The 18,686-nt window shown below is 51.0% G+C and overlaps 1 protein-coding gene across 4 annotated transcripts in view; it reads left to right on the forward strand.

The window, feature by feature from the left end:
* The first annotated feature begins 225 nt into the window (after positions 1-225).
* The window catches only part of GALNTL5 (polypeptide N-acetylgalactosaminyltransferase like 5), a 122,736-nt gene continuing 104,275 nt past the window's right edge, over positions 226-18,686 (forward strand). The window contains exons 1-2 of one of the 4 annotated variants that reach the window (XM_079932042.1): positions 226-333; positions 4,810-4,885. The gene's annotated coding sequence lies outside the window, so the exon portion shown is untranslated. Of the gene's footprint in view, positions 334-474; positions 613-721; positions 825-4,732; positions 4,886-18,686 lie in introns of those variants that run through there. The other 3 variants (XM_079932040.1, XM_079932041.1, XM_079932043.1) reach the window with 3 other exon arrangements.

An 18,686-nucleotide genomic window follows, 5' to 3' on the forward strand; every position in this document is an offset into this window, starting at 1 on the left:
CCGACCCCCGCCGCCCCCTGCGGCCGCGGCGGCGCGGGACTCGCTCCGAGATGATTCCTGACTCATGCCGTCCCCCAGTGTCTGTTTATGCCTCACCCCCTGAAACACGCACACGCGCCCTGTGCCCCGCAGACCCGGCCGCGGCGGAAGCGCGGGTTTCTGTGGGATGCGCGCTGACCCGCACGTGCTTCTCGGAAAACCGCGGCGCGGGGCCCTCCCCCGCGGCGTGCGGACCTGAATGCGCAATGAGAGCGGGCGGAGTGCGGGTTTTTACCCCCATCCCGCCGTACCCCACCCCACCCGGCTTTGCTTAGGTTCACCAGGGGATCGGCGGTAAGTGTCGGGCGCGGAGTCAGCAACCCGGCGCCGCCGTGAACGCGGGGTTCCTAAGACTGCGGAAGAAAAGGTGGAGGAGAGGGCGGTAAACCCCGCGCGAGTCCCCCACGTGCTGCCACGGTCTCAGCCACCGCGTTGCCCGTCTGGCACCGCCCGTAGCCAAGGGCCGGTGGGGCGTTCTCCCGGGTGGCGGTGCGCCCCCCCACCCGCCGAGGTGGGCCCCAGGATGGCGCGACCCTCACCCCCCAGCCCCCTGCATGCCTGGCTGGGAGTAAGGTGAGTGCTCGGTCGGGAGTCGCCTCCGCTCCTGCTCTAGGTTCTGAGGATAGAGTGGCCCCCAAAGTCACTCGAACAACCTGAATGCTGACGTCAGCGCTGCTGCTCCCCGGAATCGGTGGGGCGGGGAGGCCACCCGAGAAAGAACGGGACACAGGTCGCTTTGGGAACGCCCTGGGGTCTGTGAGGAGGTGGCCTTCACTCCTGTCCAGGTGCGGAGATATGCACAGTTCTCTCCTGGGGAGAAGGGTGAGCCCGCTTTCAGGGCCGCCCCTTAGGCGGTGACCCCCACCCAGCCAGGAAGAACCCTGGTTCAGCCATCTTCCCTGTTTCCCTCTCCCGTCCGAGTTCCTGCGGTCTGGGTGGTGCCGCGGTTTAGAGGGGTGGGTTTCTGGTGGGTTTGCCTTCCTCCTCCTCCCGGCTCTCCAGTCCAGAATGGAGCCAGACTGAAGACCCTCCTGGTCCCGGAGTAGTGCTTTCTGGACAGAAGGTCGCAGTGCTCTGGAGGGGACCGCACCTGGCTTCAAAAACCCAGTGGCCATCCCTGCCCCACAGGTGTGGCATTTCTTGCTTTGACCTTTTTCTAACTGGCTGCCTGCAGGAGGATTTCAGGAGACTCAGGGAGACTGACTGCATTATTTCACTAAATGCTAGAAACACTGGTTAGAAGGAGAAAAGGGTGGACCTTCAGCCTATGTGACGTGGTATAAAGCCCACCCTTACTCATTCAAAATGACTCCCCAACCGTCATTTAAATTTCATCTCTTCAGTTTGGTGTGTTAATCCCTATCACAATGATTACTTGCCAAGGCATCCAAATCACTCCATTTCCTGAGAACGGGTTTGAAAAGGAGAGATGGAGAACCAGGAGGGCAAGTCCGGGAGCCACTGGGAGGCCCCTCCTGGGACGGATTCAGAATGAGGAAGCCGCTGTTGTTTCGCACACTGAACGCTTTGCCTGAGGCCTGTCATGGTTGAAGGGCCTCGTCTAGCGATTGTTAGAATACGTACTTTTGTCAGTTGATTTGAGTAAATATGCCTGATCATTCATTAATAAGATTCATTTGTTTTCTGAGTTTGTTTTGTTGGAGTGCAGACTTTACTGCCTGGGAATCTTAAATCAAAACATTTTACCATATTGCCTGCATTTCAAGAGCCCTCTCCTTTTTGGGGGTTCCACATGTTAATTTTTTTTTTTTTAATTTGTGTGTTTCTTATAGATGGGGTCAGAAGAAGTTTACCGGCCATTTTTTTTCCTTCTGAAAAAATATTAATACATTGATCATATATCTTCCAAGCAGTGAAGTCTTAGAGTGGAGGGGGCACATTGCGTTGGGATGCCCTCCGAAACCCCTTCTCTCCTTCACCTGGCTGCAGAGTTATTTTTTTTTTTAATATTTACTTATCTATTTATTTGGCTGCGCTGGATCTTAGTTGCAGCACGCGGGATCTTTTAGTTGCAGCATGCAAGCTCTTAGTTGCGGCCTGCAGGATCTTGTTCCCTGACCTGGGATCGAACCCGGGCCCCCTGCATTGGAAGCGTGGAGTCTTAACCGCTGGACCACCAGGGAAGTCCCTGCACAGTTAGCGAGTAGCTAAATGTGGCATGCCCAAGCCACAGCATCTCTGTAATGACCCCTGAGGTCTACTGTTTCTGAATGCCCTGACCTATGACTCCCTTTGCAAAACTAATGCAATCAAATATATGCTGAACAAAATAGAAAAATTTTGAATAAAGACAGCGTTACTGAATTTGCCTTTTGCCTCAGGCTCCAATATTGCTCAGCTTAGCACTGTTACCAATCCTGTCTTTATGTAAAATTATGATTTTTTGGGGGGTATAAAATGAAGTTTATAGATATAATTTTTTCCCCCCAAATCAAGCAGAGGCTCTTAGTGGTCACCAAATATCTATATGATTGTTTACATTTTCCAGTGCCCTGGCAGTTAGGATAGGAATGTGTAATTAATTCTGGCCAATGAAATGCGAGTAGCATTAGTAGTAGTATTTCTGGGTCAAGCAGTGAAGAGTTAGTATGTCTGCCCCATTTCCCTTTTCCCCTCCCACCATGATCTTGGAGACCACATGATCTTGGAGGTCACGTGTTTCAGGTGGCACCCAGTAAGATGGAGGAGGGCAACTCAACTTGAATTGGACTTGATTGAATTGGGTTAAAGCCACTGAGATTTTGATATTTACTTGTTATCACAGCATAGCCTTGCCTATACAAAATATTGCATTGAAATATTATTTATCTTCATGACTGATTTGGGGGCAACTCCTTAACTTTCACACCCAGGGCAAGGGCCTCATTTTGGCTCACCCTAGTGTGGCCCTGTCCTTCTGATTGATGGAAGGATGAGAAGTAGGGTTTAGCCAGGACCGTGGGCTGTCAGGGAACCAGCTTCCACGTTCCAAGAGAATGAGTTCAGTCCTCTCCCGGCACTGCTGCTGATCTGCGGTGTGGCTGTGAGCAATTTTGCCATCTGTAAGAGGAGTGGGATGGCATTTAGAAGATTTCTAAGGCCTCTTTAATGGGGACATGTGTTTTGTCCCGATTGTATCTTGTACCTCTTTGTGTAATTTTACTGCTCTAGGAATCCCTTTTTTAATTGAACCTTTCAAAAGTATCATTTCGCGATGAACTGAGCATTTAAAACAAACAAGCAAACAAAAGACCCCTGGTCCTTCCCCACAGATGGTTTAAGACAGAGGTTCTCAGGGGAAAGGGGTGTTTTGAAGATGTGTCCATTTGGGGCATCATTTGTCTAGGCTCCTCATAGAGTTACTGATATAGGGCACCTACTAGGTGCCATTGCTGGGGTGTTTCAATACATCTGTGGGAGAGGATGTTATTAACCCTGTTTTATACCACGCATGTATTGGTGTAATTGCTATACCACCACTAACACCCCAGACTAACATCCCCTGGACATTGGATGTACCCGCCAGGGCTCCTGGTCATCACACTGGTGCACTGTGATGGTGCCAGCTCTTTCCCAGCCAGGGCAGCACTTCATTCAGAGAAGACCATTTAAAATGCTGCACTGAGGACCTACAATCTGGTAGAGAAGTGAAATACACAGGGTACAACAGTCAACATAAATGAAACCCTGGATTAAGAATTTACAGGATGAATTTCACTTAGCCTAGTTTTCTAGATTAACTAGTCCCTACCCACCCACCCCCCTTTTTTTTTCCCATTTTGTCTATTAATATCCCATATAAATGAAAATGACTCTGGAAACCATGAGTCATCTTAGTAGAGCATTGACAACTTAGAAAGTCTTAGAATTTGTGCTGCGCTCATAGATTTAAAGTCTGCCCTATAAACTTGGAATGTTACAGTTAGAAGGAATCTTGGCGAACAAGGGTCTGTAGAGAGACATCTGTGTCTGGTGAATTCCTGTATTCAGTGGTGATATGTTCCACTGTCAGGAAGAAGAAAGGAATTAACTTTTTGATTACCTATTACATACCAGACGTTATATTAGGTAGTTCATATTAGTTATCTTACCTAATTTCTATTAAAATCCCCTAAGAAAACTCTCCTAGGCATTTTACAGATGAGGGAAACTGAGACTAGCTGTCAGAGTGCTTTGTAATCCATTTAACTTCTGTCCATTGATCTTAATTTGTTGTGTCCTCTGGAATGACATTTAAAAAATGTGGCCCCTCCTTTTGAAAAGCTTTGCACAAGGCTGACAGCATTATTGAGGAACTTCAGTCAGGGTGACCTTGGACAAATGATTGAACATCTTAGCTGCCTTGGTCTCTGTGCCTGTGACATAGAGTTGAGGGGAAAACAGTGGTCTATGTAGTCAGGACACCAGCGACTCAATTCTGTGCAAGAAAGCAACTCTTGGGACAAGGAAACCATGAGGCTTGGACTCGACTCTGTAAACGCTCTGATAGCTCGTGGGCTATCAAGCGAAGAGGGCGTTATCTAATCATGAAAACCAGACTGAGGGTCACATTCCGGTTTTTATCTCCCTTTAAACTTGGCCACTGATTGTGTAACCTTGTGACAGCTTGTGCTCCCTGGTGCAAATGGAACCATGAATACCCATCCATGGGGGGAAGTGGAGGCAGGTGCTCCGGACCAGTACCTCTCCTGACAGCCCTTTCCTGGGTCCCTTTTGATTTTCTGGGTTGGGGGGGGACCCACGCAAGCCATTTCTCTCTCTGTGTTCCAGATTGCTCTTCACCCATAACACCAGTTGACCACGAGGCAGTCCCGATCATGGAATCTAAGAAGTACTTTGGATTAAGGTAAAGGTAAACTCTTGTGGCAATACTCTCCCAAGGGCAGACTTGTCATTCCCATCTTTTCTCTGGAGAGTAGCCTGCTGTCTTGATCAGCTCTGTGTCTGCACACACACCCGGCAGTTCTAAAGAATGACAGGTTCAGCAAGCAGGGTCTGTGTGGCCACCCAGCACTGGGCAGGGGGAGGGGTCGGTTTGCTGAATAAAAGGATAGGTAATCCCAGCCGTTATGCTCCCTTCCTTGACTGAGGGTGATCAACACAGAAACAGCATTAGTTGGGAGGAAAGTCCTTGGTTCCACCAATGGCTGCTCTGCATAACCTCCCATCCGGGTAATGGGTTTGGGCTCCCTGGGCTGCAGGATTTGACTAGAGGTCTGTGTCTGTTGGTTCTCAACTTAGTTCTGAGCTTTGAACGTGCCAGAAGCAGACAGAGGAACTCTGGGAAATTTGGAACACGTACCACTGTTATCTGACGATGGCTCATGACTGACTTCCTGACCTCTCACCCGTCTATTTCAGACGTGATTAAATATTGCACATTAATTGTAGTAATTTCCCAACGAATAAAATTACTTTGGTTGTTAGACTGGGCCCAAGTTCATATATTGCCGTTCAAACTGAACGTGAACTTGTACGGGAGGGCGCTTACCAGCACCGTCGTTACCATCCCTCTGTGTGATGTCCAGACCTGGCCTTGAGAATGCCAGTTACAGAGACTTCCCTGACGGTCCAGTGATTAAGACTCCACGCTTCCACTGCAGGGGGCATGGGTTCGATCCCTGGTCAGGGAACTAAGATCCCGCATGCTGTGTGGTGTGGCCAAAGGGAAAAAAAAGTGCTGAAAGGTATACTTTAAAAAAAAAGAAAAAAAAGAAAAAAAAAAAAAGAATGCCAGTTACAGCTTTTCAACAAGATTCCAGAAAAAATATATTTACAGTTCCTAGGGATTGGCCACGTTTGGGGAGCAGGGCACCAGGTCATGTCCTGGATTTGTAGGTGTGTACAGACTTGGATCTGCTGACTTCTGAGCCCCATTGAACATGCACAGTTGTCATCCCGGCTCTCAGAGTGTCCCTCCCACGAGGGCCCAGCCACACCCAGAGTTAAACCCATGCTCGACCTTGCTAGCCTCTATTCCCGTCCTTGTACCTTAGCACTTTATACTGTAATTGATAAGTGCCCATTTGGTGCACAGACAGAGCCCACAAGAGGCTCCGTTCAAGGGCTCTGGACGGACAGGCAGTAGGCTCTCAAGGACATAGTGGTTTTTGACAACCCTCCCTGTGCCATGTGGGTCAGAACAGCACTTTGTAAAATGTTCCTAAATATAACTCCTAAGAATTGCATGAGCTCTTGGGAGAGGATGGGGAGAGGATGGGGAGAGAGAGATTTTCTGACTAAAATGCTGTGCGTCAGCTCATTTTAGTTCATTGCAACACACGCTCCCAAGAGCATCACAGTGCTGGAGGCCTGGCTTGTTTTTCCTCTCCCCGCTCATTGTGGCTCTTTACCCTCTAGGTCAAAAAATAAGGTGTAATTACAGTGTTCATTGTTCTTTGACCAGCCTGAGAGAACATTTTCCTGCCATTGTAGCGTATTCACCCATGGTCCAGGACTTCCCAGCATCTGGTGGAGGTGGGTGCACCAGCTTCTCCCAAAGCCCTGGCATGCAGTGCAGGCTTGGGGCAGTGCGGGCTCACAGCCAAGACTCCAGGGCACACACGCTGAGGGCGACGCATTGTCTGTGACTCTCGTGGTTAGAAGGCCAGGAGAGCAGCTCTTTGTAGCCGAGCTTCAAGGAGACCCTACATCTCCATAGGACAGGATCGCTGGTTCCAAATCTTTTGTTTACCGTTGCAAGTCTAAGAACGGATACAGCTAGAGCATTGTGTTGTTTAATCACTCCTTCACCAGGGACTGATTTTTCAGCCTGTCTGGAGACTTGCTCTTTCTAGTGGGGGTGCTCTTTGGGGGGTCATTGCCTCTGCTCTCAGATGTTTGTTGTCCTGCCTGCTCTGTGTTGCCAGGAACTGCAGTCCCAGGATCTTTGGCCAACTGGTGTCTGGCCAGGTTTGGCCAGTGGGAGACAGTCGGGGAGATGAGGGTCTGGAGGAGTGGAAGAGGAAGGACCCCAGGGATTTCGTCTTCCCTTGTTTCTCCTGGGGCAGCATCTTGCAGTGTTTCTTTCCCCTGTGGCTCCCACTCCACCAGACAGACCCTCCCTCCGCGGGCCCAGCTTCTGCCAGGCCGCCCCGACTAGGGCTCTGACCCTGAACATTTGAGCAGAAATCTGGCGGCTCTGAGGGGCTGAACGAGGTGCAGAGCTGGGGAGGAGGCTGCTAGGAAGGGTCTGGAGGGCAGTGTGGCCAGAGGTGGCAAGAGGACAGGTGGACTAGTGTTTGGGGACTTTTATCTGAGTGAGATGGGATAATGTCAACTAGAAGAAGGACAAGATTGAGTTTGAGTTTTAAAGGGTCAGCCCGGCCGCCACGTGTACAGGTTGTAGAGTGAAAGTAGGGAGCCGGGCGGCATAGTGCGGAGGTATCGCTGCCATTCAAGCCGGAGACGACTGTGGCTCCGACCACGGCGGGAGCGGCAGGGTGGTGAGTAGTTGCTTCCAAATCTATTTTGAAGACAGAATCCCCAGAATTGCGGATAGATTGGATGTGGGGGTCTGAGAGAAAAGAGTGCCCTGTGTGGCTCTGAGGTTTTGGGCCTGAGCAAGTGGAACGATCCCGTCTCCCGGGAGGGGCTGGGAGGTAGAGAGTCTGCTTTTGGCTGTAGTGAATCTGAGATGCCAGACACCTGAGGGAAAATCCCAGAGCGACAGGGGAGACATCTGGCTGGAGATATGCATTTGGAAGTCATCGACCAAAGGCTGGCATTTCAAGCCATGAAACGCGAAGAGAGCCAGGTACGAGTGTAGACAGCAAAGAGAAGGTGTCAGGACTGCACCAGTGCCCCCACCCCGGGTAGAGGTTGGGGAGGTAAGGAGGAGTGAGCAAAGGGTCCACGAAGGAGCAGCCGTGAATTAGGAAGACAGCCAGGAGAGGTGGATCCAGAGACCACCAGACGAGTGTCTGGGGAGGGAAGGAGTAGTAGGTGCTCTGTGAGTGACAGGAGTATTCAGGATGACCGCGGGTGCACACGGCTATATTTAAAGTGGATAACCAACAAGGACCTACTGTCTAGCGCCGGGGACCCTGCCCAATATTCTGTAATAACCTAAATGGGAGAAGAATTTGAAAAAGAATAGATACATGTATATGTATAGCTGAATCACTTTGCTGTACACCGGAAACTAACATGACATTGTAAATCAACTACGCTTCAATTTTTTTAAAAAGTTAAAAAAAAAAAAAAAGAGATGACCGTGGGGTTTGGTGACATGGAGCCGCCGGCAGCCTTGACATGGGCGAGGAGTGGCCGGGGCAGCAGCCCTGTGGAGCGGGTTCACAAGGGACAGGGCAGTGGACGTGGCACAAAGCGGACAGCTGTTCCCGGGAGCTTCGCTTACAGGGGAGCGGAGAAACGGGGCAGTGCAAGAGAGGCATGTGGGTCGGGAGAGGGCTGTCTCATTTTTAAGGAGGGGGATGTTACAGCATGTTCATCTGCCAGTGTCATGACCCTGTCACCGTCAGGGGAAGGAATCGAGGATGCAGAAAAGAGAAGGAGAAACTTCAGTAGCGAAATCCTGGGGCAGGCCGGAGGGGTGAGGCGTGCCAGTAGAGGACAGCCCATCGTGGGACAGGAGGGGCAGAGGGAGCACGCGGGCCTGCGGGCAGGGAGTGGGGTCTTCCTGACCACTTCAGGTTTCCTCAGGGATAGGAAACGATGCCACCAGCGGATGGAGGGAGAGGTGTGGGGGGTTTGAGGAGAGGGGAAAGGTGTGCAGCCTCCCGCAGGAGAGCGGGAGGGTGGCTCGTGCAGACGTTTCCCCCCACAAGTGGGAGAGCGCCGTGTGTGGCTTCTAATTCGGGGACGCGTCTGGAGGATTGCGCGTATCTGCTGACGGAGCTGCGTCGTCCTTGGGAACGGCCGCATACTATCCCGTTGTATAAACGTTACACGATCTGTCGTGATTATGATTTATTATTTATTACATTAGGTGTACTTGAGCTGTCCCCTCCTGATGGAAATTTAGGCCGCTTCCAGGGCTGGAATGCTCGCACGTATGTCATTTCCCACGTTTGGCGGGGGTCTGAGGGCACGTGCTCAGATGGGAGCTGCGGGGGCAGAGCGTGTGTACCTGGTTCATTTCCATAGGCCGGAAATTGGTCCTTCTCAGAGGTTGAGTGGTCTTCGCTCCCACCACCAGTGTATGCCCACGCCTGCCTGCCCAGGCCCTCTCCGATACGGTATATTTTCATATCTGTGGTGAAAATAGTGTCTCTTTGGAGTTTTACTGTGCCTTTTTCGTGTTATGAATGAGGATGAACACGGCTTTGTACATTCGTATTTCCTTCAGGGTTCCCTTTCTGTGATTATCTGTCTGTGCTCTTTGTCCATTCTCCTGCCTTGTCGGTTTGTAGGAACCCTTCATATATATTGCAAAAATTTGCCCCTTGTCAGTACTGTGGATTGCAAACATTTCTTCCCAGTCTATTTATTGACCTTTTGGCTTCATTTATCTTGCCCTTTTTTCATGCAAGATTGGCTCCTTTTTGTATAGTTTGTTCTATCGATTTGTTTTTCTATGGCTACTAGGGTTTTCGGTCATATTTAGGGAAGGGAGGTGGGAGGAGCACGGCCTCTGGAGTCAGACCTGCCTCTGCCACTCCCTGGTGGAGTATCTGCAGGCAACTTTGTAACCACCTCGAAATGCAGGCATTAGAATGCCTGGGGGAGTGTAAGCCCCATGCATGGGAGATGCAAGAGGGGAAGGGAAAGAGCATCGTATTTCTTTTATGATAGATAGCATCCTATTTCTTTTATGAAGTACATGTCTGTATTTCCTCATAATCAAAATACTGTTCAGTTTGTTTTTTATAGACAAGAAAAAATATTTTACATAAATTGACTCCACTTGAAAAAGGGATGCTTTAGATTGAACCATTATAGTTTCAGATTCAGTCTTTTCCTAAATAAAAACGTTAAAGCCTCAAAAAAAAAAAAAAAGTTCCATTCTTTTCTCCATGTCAGTCCCCAAAGCAGGCACATGGCGGTGGCACGGTCAGTGCTGTTTGCTTTCCTGAATTCCTCTGGAAAATTGCAAAAAGTCCATAATTTCCTGGGCACACGCCCTGTAACCCTCTCAAGTCCATCTGGCCTGCCCTCAGAGGTGACGCCCACCCCAGAGGAGAGCTCATTTCCCGGAAGCACTGTTCCAAAGTTGCCATAGGTCCAGGGGCAGCTGAGGGGGTAGAGGCAGCCCCTCTGACTCAGTGTTCTGGTCCCTGCCCACCTGCTCAGCCAATCATAAGCACCCTCTTGGGGGAGTGGTCCTGGGCAGCCAATCAGAGCCCTTCCCTGGGATTCTAACTGGAGCTGACCCCGATTGAAGGACAGTAGCCTGAGAGATTGAACACAGCACTGAGAGAGAAGTAGGATGGGGAGAACATGGAAGCCTTGGTCCCCATTGTCCCTAAGACCAGTTCCTCCTCCCTCTCCCTGTGTCTTTTCTTAAGATACAGCTGGATTTCTGTCTCTTGCGAGGCAAGAGTCCTCACTGACAGGCTTCTCACTTTTAATTAACTTAATCTTGTTGTATTGTTTTGGTCCCCCTGTAGGTTATTCTTTGTAGAGCAAGGTGAGGAGAGGAAAAGAGAGGCAGGAAGGGAGGAGGGGAGCAAAGGAAGGCCGTGTAAGCAGCGTTTGTAACTAATACCAGTACCTGTTACTTAGCTGTCACAGCACAACCTCTCTGCCCCTCGGCCACCCCTGACACGTTCCTCGTTGTGGTCAGGTAGCCCTGGCCCTCATGACCTGGGATCTCTCAGAGGGCCTGCAGCCCCAGGGTATATATCCCCAAGCCCATTCTGAGTATCTGCAGGAAGGCAAGTCTCGGCAGTTGTAACACTCCACACAGTGCTTGTGGGTTGCCAGGGCCATTTTCAGAGGCTCAACTCAAGCAGAGGCATTGGGTATTCTTGTTACTATGGGGGTTCAGATGAGGATCTATGATGGGTGTTTATGGAATTGGAGTGTGTAAATCTTCTGTAGGAGGAGAAGTTTTCCCTTTGTAATTGGAGAAAGCCTGATTAAAGTATACTGATGACTGGGATTATTGATGTCCCTTAGTAATTTTTCAAGTTACCTGAGCAAGAAAAAAGTAGTGATTACAGAAGCTAAGACCCAGCACCATCAAGTGTATGCTGGTCATTTGCTTTGACAGGCATAATTCAGTTCTCTTTATTTTTGGTTAAACTTCCGTGGTACTGTAACCAGATACCTCCAGGCTAGGGGATGGACTGAGTAATGAGAAGAAAACAAGGTTGTTGAGCTGATAGAAATGGTCAGATTGCTAGTTCAGAGAATTTCTAAGATCTGATGCAAAAGAACCTACTTTCCTCTGGTTTACTCACATCCTCATTTTTTTTTTTAATCCTAATATCTCTTTCTGTTTGTAAATTCAGATTCACAAAATGGCTGGTCCTAGGGCTACATGAGATCACAAAATACCCTGCCTTGTATTCCATCACTCTTCCACTCTCCTTGAGAGCGAGGTAACAGACACAAATAATGGTATTATAATAGTCCATTGGGAAGCTCTATATTTAGTCTAATGATTTTCCCATGGCTCAAATATTTGGGAACTATTTTTAAAATTAATTTAGGGCCAGTTTGTGAGGTGCAAAGAGCAAAAAGTCTCAATGTGAGTAAACATGATGGCATATTTGTGAAAGTACCAAGCAAAATCCTTAGTATATAGAAGAGGCACAAAGAATCCAGTGGGAATTTCTGCTGCAGGTCAAAGTGAAATTCCTTTATCACAGTCTCTGTCCACATCTCAGTAGCCTGTGAATTTTGCTCTCCCTGACCCTTATTAATGACAAACGGGATCAGTCTCAGGCGGCATTACTAGCATCCCAGGGATTACTCAGTTCATCTCTCTCTCTCCCGTTCGTACAAAGAAACGGACAACTTCAGAGGCTCCTGTTTCTCTTGGAATCCTTGGGGAGGTAGATGCCAAGACGGGATTAGACACGCAAGAGGTGTAAGGGGGGAAATGCCTGCGAAGGATACAGGGCAACGAGCAGGGGTGGGCGGGGAGAGCCTCAGACCAGGTGTAGGTCTGACACCTGTGGACGGAGGGTGGGAAGGCAGGTTTGGGTGGGAAAAGCCTCAGGCCACACGGTTCTGGGAAAGTCTGACCAGACCAGCTGGGGAGTCTCCAAGCAAAAGTCAGCAGTCAGAGGAAAACTGACCAGCAGGGACGGGCAGCTCTAGAACCCCACATGTTCTGTCACTCCGTGGGGACAGCCTGGGGAAAGCGTGGCCTCGGGACAAACGCAGTGGAGACCCCGAGGTGGGGGGGTCTGGAGCCGTCCATCAGGGGTGCCTCTGGCCCAGGTCCTTTGGAAGGAGAGTTGGGTGTCACCTCCATGGCCACCGCATCCCGCCTTGTACCGCACAAGCTCACCTCTCTGTGCTTGTTTGGGGAGCAGCTGCCCCGTGGTTCCTTGGGCCTCTTGTCTTAGGGGGATGAAGAAGAGGGAGGGTGGGATGACTGTAAGTGCCCCTTGCTACAGCTGGTCTTGGGCCACAGTGGGTTCTTCTTACGGGCTCTGTGACCATAAGCAGGCTGTGTGGGTTGAATCGTGTCCCCAGAGAGACATGTTGGAGCCCTATCGCTCAGCCCAGACCCTCACTTATGGGCTGTGCCACGCCCCTTAGCACTTAATGATAAACCACCTTGGTGGACGCACTTGTATATCTTACCTTGCTCCATAAAAATATTTGAGGCAGGGCTTCCCTCGTGGCGCAGTGGTTGAGAGTCCGCCTGCCGATGCAGGGAACACGGGTTCGTGCCCCGGTCCGGAAAGATCCCACATGCCGCGGAACGGCTGGGCCCGTGAGCCGTGGCCGCTGAGCCTGCGCATCCGGAGCCTGTGCTCCGCAACGGGAGAGGCCACAGCAGTGAGAGGCCCGCGTACCGCAAAAAAAAAAAAAAAAAAGATTTTAGGCAACTGCTGCTTCCTATTGTTTGCCGAAAGGTTTATCTGTTGTATTTTTTCAAGACTGACTTAATTTTTTTGGAGTCAACCTCCAACTTCAGAGTCGAGCACACAGCAGGCCTCAACACACGGTCTTTAGGGCCTGCCTGGAACGGCAGCCAGACCTCCGGGGTGCAGGCCTCGTACAAAACCGGCTGTCTGGGACCCAACTGCATCCATCTCCCAACTCTAGATGGACAGCAGCTTTGCCGCGTTCTGTTGTGAATGTCGGGAGTCTCTCTGTCTCAAAGGCCTTGACCGTCTGTGATTTGACCAGCCGGACTAAAGCAAAAACTACAAGAAGACAGTCAGTTGGGGATTTGAGCAGAATTTACACCCACCCAAGCCTCGAGCTCCCCAAGTCCTTTAGCAGCTCTCAGCAGAAAAAGAAAATTAGATTCCAGACCTTGCCACGTGAAAGTTAATGCAGGGAAAAGAGACAGGGGGACCCGTTCCACATGTAAATTTGCATCAGACGTTGCCACAGCTGCATTTATACCCATAAGCTTCCACTTTAATGAGGGCTCAATGTGGCTCATCTCCAGTTGAGGCCACAGAACTAGCGGCCCTCGTGCCACACCGTGAAACCTGGCAGGTCGCGGGGAGAGCTGTGCCCTCGTGGCGCCTGATGGCTGCACGGTGCCTCCCCGAGAACTCATCCCGACCTGTGACGTGTGAGCTGAGTGTGTAAGAATAATCCTTGTCACAGAATCCCGGGGCGTCAGAACCCCGGGGGACTCGGAGGCCCTCTGCTCTAATCACCCCTTTCCAGTGAGGAAGATGCTGAGCCCGCGAGCCCCGGCCCCCTCCGCTGCCGGCCGGCCGTTGACACACTGCCTCGACCCCTCCCCGCAGCAAGCTGGGTCCTGGATTCGAGGCCCCCTGTCCACCCCCACCCTGCCGGCACCGTGGGCCGCCCCTGCCTCAGCTTCCTCGCCCGGACAGTGGGCGTGTGCCCCACCTGGCCCGTTATTCTGAGACCTGAAGGAGGAAGTACATGTAACAGCAGTTTGTAGGGCATGAAGCCCTCTACTAATATGAGCATCTTATCATCACTGTTAGGTCCCACGCACAGAGAAGCCCGTGGGAGGAAGGACCCACATTCTTGCACGACGATGTCACGCTTTGCTTCTTTGTGCTGCTGGAATGGACATGTCAGGGGCCCGTGGGCAGCAGCAAAGGCCCACGAGCTGACAGCGTGGGAGCAGGTGGGGGGCTCAGCCCGAGGTCCCTGACCCTCTGATCACAGAATCTGCGGCGGACATGGCATCCCGTTGAATGGTGCCAGGCTGGCCTCTCCCCGTACGTCTTTGCGGCTCCTCACCAGGGACAGCCCTACGCTTCAGGCAGACCTGGAAGCTGGCTGGCAGGGCCCCTGATACCTGCCTGACCTTCACCTCCTTCCTACCCTTCGGCAATAGGGTAGTCAGCACCCCTTTCCCATGAGGCCACTGCTTATTAGCCCAGGAATAGGGGGCCCCCAGCCGTCTCTGTTTCACCATTAGTGGGCTTTGGGGGCAGAGAGTGAAAGCACCCGGGCTCTTGTGCTGTCACCAGCGACCACCTCCCAGCCCAGAGGAAGCTGTGTCTTAAAGGGCTCTGAAAACGTGCCATTTTCTGAAACATAGAGAGAGAAAAAAAATCATTTCAGCCAGATGAAGATACCGCCTGCAGAATCGGGAGTGCTGTCTTCAAACAGGCGCACTTGCTCAACCTCAGGAAGCCCAGCGTGAAGACGCGTGGCTCCCCGTGGGGTCTCTGGTCTGTCCCCTGTCAGGTTGTCCAGTCACGTTTCTCATCCTTCTTTTAATGGCCGTGTTATATGTGTGCTTTTGTTGTACGTGAACTGATGTTTTTCTTGTAAGTAGAAGACGTGTGGACCATGCATTTTATTTATAACTTTGCAGAGATGATCAGAATCCCAGTAGTTAAATGGGGAGGGTTGTAGAGGAGAGAATACAGGCATACCTCACTTTCCTGTGGTCTGGAACCCACCCTGCAGTATCTCCGAGGTCTGCCTGGGCTGGGGAAACAGACTGTACCTGCACCTTGCTTTTGCCGTCTTCTTACTTTCAGTGATCTCAGAGCTTATACCGTGACGAATGCTCACGAAGTAGTTAATTTTTCTGCCAAGGGCATTTATTGACTGAGTGATTTCCATGTGGCCGGCACATAACATGTTCTCTGAAGGACACGGAGAAGAAAGCACAGGCCCCACCGTCCAAAGAGGAGATCAGCCAGGCTCTTTGGAGAGGCTGCAGCCCGTGCGGAAGTAATTGGCCATTACAGCAGGAGCTGACGTTTATGATGACGATGTGCCTAAGGGGGACCAGGTGCTTGCAATGACCTCTCACCTCTAACACATTCCTCGGCGAAAGGTCCTGTCACTATTTCACAGCAAAGGAATGAAGACTGCGGGACATTAAATAAGACGGCCACACAGCACCACGTGGCAGAGCCAGGACTTCAGTCGGGTCTGCTGGCCCCAGAGCAGGTGCCCAGACCGTGGCGCTGCAGGGAGAGGGTCACCAGGCTGAGTGGTCGCACTTTCAGTTACTGACCACAAGCTTAAGAGGCCCTTAAAGGTGCTGCCTGGGACCACGGGACACTTCCCTGGTGCCTTCTCTCTCCTTTCACCCTCCTCGAGCCTCCAACACTCCCCTCCGCTCTCACTCCCCCTGATAACCTCTCACCTCTTTCTCCGAAAAAGGGACACTCAGAAGGGAACTCCCACCATGCTGCCTCCGGCGATGACACCCACAGAGGCACACCAGGCCCACTCCCCCCGTGAAAGACACCCTCTTCTTTTCACCAGACGCCCCGTCCTCTACTCAAGCAATGACTCCCTCCCTTTCCCACTCCGTCAACGTTTCTAGTGCGTTGTTTCTTAACCTTGGCTACAGGTTGCAATCACCTGACAAGCTTTTGAAAAAAGAACAAGGGGCCCCCAAGATTCTGACCTCATCGGCCTGGAGTCCTACCCAGGCATCGGGAGACCTGAAGCTCCTGGGAATCTGCAGCCCCGCCAGGAATGTGCTTTCCCGGCCGCTCTCACCACCGCCACCTTCCCACCAGGTCCCCCTCCAGCTGCCCGCTTGTCTAACGCCCTTTCCAACCAAGACCCTCCAAAAAGCTGGCTAGCCTTATTGTCCCCCCTTTTCCCCTGATTTTCCTCTTCAGACCCTCCTGCAATTGGCTTTGGAGCCAACACTGCCCTGAAGCTCTGGGCTGCCGTGTTTCTGAATCACCTCGGTCCCCAGCCTCATCTTCTTCAGCTCCCGGCAGCACTGACTGTCTCCCTCTTCCTCAAAACACTTCCTTCCTCTGCTGACATCATGCTGTGGCTTTCCTTCTACCTCCATGGCTATTTTTCCTGGTTTCCGTGACTGTCCCTCCTGATCTACTCATGCTGGTGGCCCAAGGCTCCATCCTGGGACCTCCTCTCCCTTGTGTGCTCATCCTGTCTTGTGGCTTTAGAAATCATCGGTTCCCTAATGAGTCCCATCACGATGCCTCTGGTCTGGACCTCTTTCCGTGAACTCCAGACGCACAGATCCAAACGCCTGCCTGACGTCTCCTCTGTGGGTCTCATAGACGCAGGTCTCAAACTGAACACCCCCGAGCGTAAGTCCCCCTCCCGCTCCCTAAGCTGTTCTTCCTCACCGTCTTCCCTTCTCACCACAGCCTTGCAGCCTTCCTGTTACTCAAGCCAGAAACCGAGCTGTCTGTGCCTGTTTTCTCCATACACACTTCCGAACCCATCAGCAAATCCAGGTGGTCCTACCGTCAGAGCACAGCCAGAACACCCCCTTCTCACCACCTCCTTAGTGTCAGTCTGCTCCAAACTGGATCATCTGTCACCTGGTAACTGGTTTCTACTTCCACCCCCAGCCCCTGTGATCTATTCTCAAAACATCAGTTAGAGTGACCCTCTGCCCAAAACCCCCAGAGTCTCCAATCTCACACACACAAAAGCCCATGGACCCACAGTGACCTACAAGACCTCCATTCCTGTCTGGCCTCATCTCCCACCACTTACTCCCTCCTGACCTTGGTCCAGCCGGCTGTGCGCCCAGCTGTGCTCAACAGGCCAGATGCCCTTGTGCCTCAGGGCCTTTGCACTGGCTACTGTCTGCCTGCAATGTCATTTTTCTTGAAATCCCAGTGATCTAGTTTCCCCTTTCTTCTGGCTCTCTGCTCAAATGCACTCAGTGAGTGCCTCGTAGGCCACCTTTTTTACATTGAAATCCACTTTCTGGGCATGCCACATCTCCCTTCTTTGCTCATTTTTTTCCTTGGCATATGTTCCCTTCCTAATAGACTGCATAGTTTACTTATGTATTGTGTTTATTGTATGCAAACAGACGTTTATTCTGTTCAGTGTCCAGAACCTAGTACAGTGCCTGGCACTTTGTAGATGGTCAATAAGTGTTTGTTGAATGAGTAAATGTGATACAGACCAAGAGCTCTGGGGGAAAAGGAAGGGAGGAAGAAGACCTGGGTTAGGTTCCACACGTATTATTACTAACTTTTAGTGCTGGGAGTGCTTCCTGAAAATCGGAGCTGAGCCTTGAAGGAAGGGTAATAATAGTAATAATAATGATAGTCTTATCATTAATGATAATAATAGTGTGGTTGGGATAAACGATAAGACTTGTGAAATTGTGGGAACTGTTTTTTCAGAGCTGTACTCTCAGGTAGAGTGAGGACAGACCCTGGAGAAGCCAGGCCTGAGATAGCATCAGGAAGTCGGGAGGTGAAGTGGGAATATCAGTGACTGGGATTTGAAATTGAGCCAAGGGGCAGGGGCACGGGCTCCTGGGATGTAAATTGTTAGGCCCCTGTCATAAGCCACCTTTGGTAGCAAATTCTCCCCATTTCTTCCCTTGGCCCCAGCAGAGAAGATAGATTTATGCTGGGGGTTCTGACTCTCGTCAGCCTGAAGTGGTTTCTCATGTATGGACCTGTCTTGAAGGGAAATGTTTTGTGGGGGAAGAAACAAAAGATGTGCAGATCGATGGTCAGTGACTGGGCGGTTATTCCCACTCTCAGTAGCGCCGTGGTAATGATGCGTCGCCGTGACAACGGCTCTGTGCCAGGCTAAGCCCGGTTTAAGTCCACGAGATGCAGGCCTGCTGTGTGCACTTTCCAGCCTCAGCCTGAAATGTTGAAACCACAGGTCTTGGTGTCCTGATCCCAAGTAGAAAGCCACAGCACCCCCTTCAGGAACGGGAGGGCACGGGGGTGTATTCCCACCCCGTCTCAAAAACCTAAATACAGCTTGGATTGCCTCCTGTCGTCCCTTGCTTCCACCCTCCTGTCTACTCTCCGTACTCTGGCACGTCCACACCACTTGCTTTTGCCAAACTCGCTTACTCATAATTCTCAAAATGCAACAGGGAGAACAGTGTATAGGCAAAAAAACAGGAAGGAAACAGCATGGAATGTTCTGGAAACTGCAACAAGTTTGGTTTGGCCTGGAGCATGTGGAGACCTCAGGGTGCGGGTTGTGGACGAAGGGCTTCGGGTCCTGCAGACACTGCTGACGTAACTGTCCCTCCCACTGGCTGAGGTTTGGGGCACGTTTCTTAACCATCTAAGCTTGCTTTCCTCATCTGTACGTAGAGGCAATAAATAAATAAATAATAA

The sequence above is a fragment of the Stenella coeruleoalba genome, assembly GCF_951394435.1.
Source record: "Stenella coeruleoalba genome assembly, chromosome: 9".
NCBI classification, from domain to species: Eukaryota; Metazoa; Chordata; class Mammalia; order Artiodactyla; family Delphinidae; genus Stenella; species Stenella coeruleoalba.